Below are 5,856 nucleotides of genomic sequence, written 5' to 3' on the forward strand. Positions count from 1 at the left end.
AGAAATGGAAGAATATACCATGCTCTAGGATAGGAAGACTCAATATTGTAAAAAGGACAATTCTACCAAAGGCAATCTGCAAGTTCAGTGCAATCTCAATACAAAAACCAATTCCATTCTTCAATGACATGAAAAAGGCAATTTTCAATTTCATCTGCAATGGAAAGAGACGCTGAGGCAACAGATCAGAAGCAATGTGGACCTGGAGCAACATGGACCAGGACCGAGTAATACAGCCGGAATTTGAGTGAGGTACTTTGTGGGGATCACTGCTGTTTGGCTGGACCATGTGAAACCCTTAAGCTCAAGCAGAAGGGAGTAAGACAGCTGGAGCTCGAGTGAGGCAGAGATCCAGTTCTCAAAGGAAGCCAGGAAGCCTTGGTTTTCCATTCAGGTCTCCATGTCTGCACATCTGCCCTGAGTGGGTTTGCAAGCATGTCCACCTTTCAGGCATTTCTACTCACACCAACCCTGCCTCTGTCTGTGCCCACCCCTACCCTGCATGCTTCTTTACGCACACCCGCCCTGTGTACATCTCCACGCTCCACCTTGCTTCTCCTCACATCCAGTTAATTAACTGACTTTAACCTGGAGCAACTTGGACTAGCTTCAGCAGTTGTCTGACAGAGAAGGCTGCTTTCACAGGCTTTTTCTCTCCCGAACTGAAGTCAATTGTCCCTTGAGTCAGAAGTTCAGAGAGAAACCCAGAGAGAGTAGCTTCTCCATCCTCTTCTGGAACAGTGACTTATGATAAAAAACCTGCTATCACCTCAGGCAAAAACCAGAAATGCACAATCTGAAGAGACTAAAATTGATGCATGGGTCCTTCTAAAGATTAAATCCATGTGTGCATAAAAAACTTTTTCCAACAGGGTGAAAAGAAAACCTACAGACTGGGAACAAACATTTGGTAATACCACAGACGAATGGATTGAGAAATTATGGTACATTCACACAATGGAATACTATGCAGCACTCAGGAGCAATAACTTTATAAATTATTACCTAACTTGGGAGCAACTGGAAAGCATTATGGTGAGTGAACTAATTCAGTCCAACAAGCATAAATATTGTATAGAACCATTATTTTAGAATTAGTATAAGGATCCAGGAGGGGTGGGAGAGGCTGAAAGCAGAGGGATGTGGATGTGCAGGGGGAAGGGGTAATTAATCAATGGGTTGTACAATTTGATGGGTGGGGGTCAGGAAAATGGAAAGAATTTGTTCAAATTTGTATTTGAATTTTGCAAATAAACTAGTAGAAGGGTGAAAAAAAGACTCTTATAACAAGAGTTTACACAATGAGGAACCATCTCACTCCAGTAATAGTGGCAAAGTTTAACAGGGCAGCAAGTAATAAATGTTGGAAAGGATGTGGCAAGAAAGGAACTCTTATACATTGTTGGTGCACTTGTAAAATAGTACAACCATTTTGGAAGGCAGTTTGGCACTTCCTCAAAAACCTTTTTATGTTCTGACACCAGTTCTTTGCACATTTCATTATAATACTTTGCTTTGTCTTCCCATGCTGCCTTTTGAAATCTTCTATTCAGCTCCTTAACTTCTTGAATTCTTCCCTTTGCTTTGGCTTCTTGGCACTCTGGTGCAAGTTTCTTCCGACATCCAATTTGGTCTTTTTTTCTTCTCTCTTTGTAATGACCTTTAACCTTTTTCATAGATGATACTCTTGATATCCTCCCACAGTTCATCTGGTCTTTGTTCATTAGTGTTCAAGGCCTCAAACTGTTTCTGAGGCTTTTTTTTTCAGGTGGGATAGACTAAAAGTAAAATTTTAATTCCTGTAGATTCGAATTGACCTTCTATAGCTTTAATTTCCACTTGCATATGAGTAGCTGATGGTCTGTTTCGCAATCAACACTTTGCCTAATTTTCACTGCTGATATTGAACTTCTCCAACAATTCCTTCCACAGATGTAATCACTCTGATTACTGTGCACACAATCAGGTTAAAGCCAAGTGTATATCCTGTGTTTATGTTTCTTATAAAAGGTGTTTGCTATGAACAAATCATTGACTGTTCAGAATTCTATAATTCTATTCCCAGCCTAATTTCTGTCACCAAGTCCATATTTTTCAACTACTGATCTTTCCTCATGGTTTCCAACTTTTGCATACCAGTCCCCCGTTATTATTAATGTACCATGGTTGAATGTTGCATAGATTTCTGACTGCAAAAGTTGGTAGAAATCATCTATTTCCTCCTCTTCGGTTCTGGTTTTGGGCACATAAATTTAAATGATAGTTGTATTAATGGTTGTTGTTGTTGTTATGTGTCATCAAGTCACTTGCGACTCATAGCGACCCTATGTACAAGAGCCCTAATCACCGTTCTATCCTGTGCCAGTCTCGCAGTCTCAAACACCCTCATTCCCCACTCCACTCACAGAATCGATCCACCTCATCAAGGGTCTTCCTCTCCTGCACTGTCCCTCCACTCTCCCAAACATGAAGTCCCTCTCCAAGGACCAGTCCCTCCTTGCAACATGCCCAAAGTATTTCAGACAAAGCTTCAGAATCCTTGACTCCAAGGAGCAATCTGGCTTCACCCTCTCGAGGACAAACCTGTTCTTTATCCTAGCAGTCCATGGTATATTCAACACTCTTCTCCAGCACCACAGCTCAAAGGCATCAATTCTCCCTCTATCATCCCTGTTCACTGTCCAACTCTCTGAAGCATAGCACGTAATTTCAAAGACTATAGCCTGGATCAGGCACACCTTAGTCTCCAGCCTGACGTTATTGCTCTTCAGTGCTCTTGAGAGTTCCCTGACAGCTGACTTTCCCAATGCAATTCGTCTCCTGATTTCCTGGCTGCTGTTACCAAGAGTGTTGACTGTGGAACCAAGTAAATTAAAACTGTTAACTATCTCAATCTCTTCACCATTCATACTGATGCTGCCAATTGGCCCATTGGTGAAAATCTTTGTTTTCTTGATGTTGAGTTTCAATCCATATTGAAGACTGCAGTCCTTGACCTTCTGCAGCAAGCACTTCAAGTCCTCCTCAGTTTCAGCAAGCAGGGTTGTGTCTTCCGCATAGCGTGGCATTAATAGGTCTTCCTTTTATGCATATGGATATAATCTTGTCACTCATAACATTGTATTTCAAGATGCACCTAGAAACGGTCCTTTCAAATATGAAAGCAAATCCATTTTTTCTCACCTCTTCACCTCTAGTATAGTAGATTATAGATTTATCTGATTCAAAAATATCCCATGCCAATCCATTTCATTTCACCAATATTTAATATGTCAATATTTATGAGTTCCATTTAATGATATCCAGTTTTCCTACATTCATGTTCTGAAATTCCATGTTCCAATCATTAGTTTCTGCTCCTTTCTCAGCTGCCAAATCTGTTATTCTATTCTGTTTTCCCCTCTTGACAATCTAGTGCAATTTTCTGATTCTCTTCACACATCTTTTTTTAAAAAAAAAATCCTTTGTCTTTATCCATTTCCAAAACAATATGCCCCCAGAAACTCTATGAACTTTGATAAATGTTGATAGTTATAGAAAGGCTCCAGGCATTTTGTTCATAGGGTCACAATGAGTCATGCTCAACTTGAAGTCAATCAACAAAACAATGTCTTTAAAATAGACTTTTTGCTTTCTTTGTGAACTATATCCTTGATATCCATAATTAATTTGGTCTTCAATCCTCTTATTTGAAGCAGTTGGATTCTGAAAAGTAGGTAATATTTTGGGGGTTTAACAATCAGGTGTAAGTTGTTTGGTCATTTTAGTTTCAATTAACAATCCATTGGGGGCTTGAAGTCTCTTGTTTAAGCCAATTAGTATCCGATGAGTGGGCCATTGTGATTAAAAGTTCGTTGTGGCCTGTCTGAGAGCCCCTTGTTTAAAGTGCTTAGATTCTGGAACATAGGTACTTTTTCTTTATTTAATTAACAATCAAATATAAGTTGTTTGTTTTGGTTTAATTAACAATCACGGGTTGGTCAATTTTTATTCAATTAACAGGCTTGAAGCCTCTTGTTTAAGCCAATTAGGACCCAGTGGGTGGGTCTTTGTGATTAATAATTGGTTGGAGCCTCTCTGACAGCCTCTTGTTTGAAGCAGATGGATTCTGGAAAGTAAGTCCAATTTCCTTTTTTATTTAAATAACAATCCAGTGTAAGCTGTTTGGTAGTTTTTTAAAATTCAATTATCAATCAGTCATGGGTTGGAAGTCTCTTGTGTAAACCAGTTAGGAGCCAGTGAGCGGTCCTTTGTATTTTAAAGTTAGTTGTTGTGAAGACTGATTTGCTACTAGAGTTACAAGCTAAATTGTTTGTTGTGCTTGGGGAGAATATTTTTCTAATTGCTACAGCACTGTCTGTCAGTGTGCTGTACTTAGGTAAATTGTGGGTTGTGATACTGAATGCTATGCCACAAGGGTTTCCCCTGGTTTGACAGGTTTTAGTAGAGCTCCCATATTTAGACAGACTAGAAAACACGATTGACCATTAACTTCTTAAATAACAGGCCTCTGAAAATCCTATGAACAGTATTAGTGGTAAAGTCTAGATTGAAAGTCAGTAGAAATGAGGAAAAACAATGGCAAAAATAATTTAATAATTGGATCATGGAATGTATGTAACTTGAATGTTGACGAACTAGAAATTATAAAAAATGAAATGGAATGCATCAACATTGACACATTAGGCATTAGCAAGTGAGATGGGCTAGCTTTTGCCACTTTTAATCAGATGTTATACTATGTTAGGAATGAAAGTCAAAAGAAGAATGGTGTTGCATTCATAGTCAAAAAGTAATTTAAACTTTTCGCCTAAACAACAATGTTGGGAATAATATTATCCATAAGCATACAAGGAAGAACCATCAGTACAACAATTATTCAAATATGTGCTCCTAAATCTAGAGCAAAAGAAGAAGAAATTGAAATTTTTTACCAAATTTTGCATTCCAAAAATTGACCGAACATGCAATCAAGAAGCATTAGTTATAATTGGTGACTAGAATGTTCTGAAAACAGTGAACAAGTAGTAGTTGGAAAATATGGGCTTGGTGACAGAAATGAAGCTGGACTTAAAGTGATTGAACTTTTTGTTTTCAATGATTTATTCATAGCAAATACATTTTCTAAAAGACGCAAATGACGACTTCACACATGGACCTCACCTGATGTGCTACATAGGAATCAGGTTGACTATGTCAATGGAAAAGATTGTTGAAGAAGCTCAATATTGGCAGTCAAAACTAGATCAGGGTAAGTTGGGTTAGACCATCAATAACTCATGTGTAAGTTCAAATTGAGGTAGAAGAAAATTAAAATATGTGCCCCCAAAAAGCAAGATATGATATTGAATTTCTTCCATTTGAATTTCAAGATTATTTTAAGGATAGGTGTGAAGCATTGAAGGATCTTTGGAAAACTCATCAATAAACAATGTTATACACATGACACACCCTTCTTGCTGGAAAGTGAGGAAGATTTGAGGCACTTATAGAAGATCAAAGAATACAGCTTTTAATATGAATTTCTTCTCAACATCAAGAAAACAAAACTGCTTATCACTGGACTGGTAGGCAACATCATGATAGATGGAGAACGATTGAAAATGGTCAAAAACTTCATCTTACTTGGATCCACCATTAACACTCTTAGTACCAGCAGTTAAGGAATTAGGAGATGTATTGCACTGTGATTTCTGGACTTCCGGCAGTTCTCTGCTGATGTGCTGTTCCAGTCGGTTTTGGATAATCTTCAGTAGAATATTGCTTGCATGAAATCAATGATATTGTTCTATAGTTTCCACACTCTGTTGGGTCACCCTTCTTTGGAATGGGAACAAATATAGATCTCTTCCAGTC

The 5,856-nt window shown here is 38.3% G+C and overlaps 1 protein-coding gene across 1 annotated transcript in view; it reads right to left on the reverse strand.

Moving 5' to 3' along the window:
• LOC102869973 (monocarboxylate transporter 8-like) overlaps window positions 1-5,856 on the reverse strand; it is a 498,665-nt gene that overhangs the window by 384,093 nt on the left and 108,716 nt on the right. The gene's annotated exons all lie outside the window — the stretch shown is intronic.

This window comes from Elephantulus edwardii, unplaced genomic scaffold (assembly GCF_000299155.1).
Source record: "Elephantulus edwardii isolate Elephantulus edwardi_28Jun2011 unplaced genomic scaffold, EleEdw1.0 scaffold00343, whole genome shotgun sequence".
Classification (NCBI taxonomy): Eukaryota; Metazoa; Chordata; class Mammalia; order Macroscelidea; family Macroscelididae; genus Elephantulus; species Elephantulus edwardii.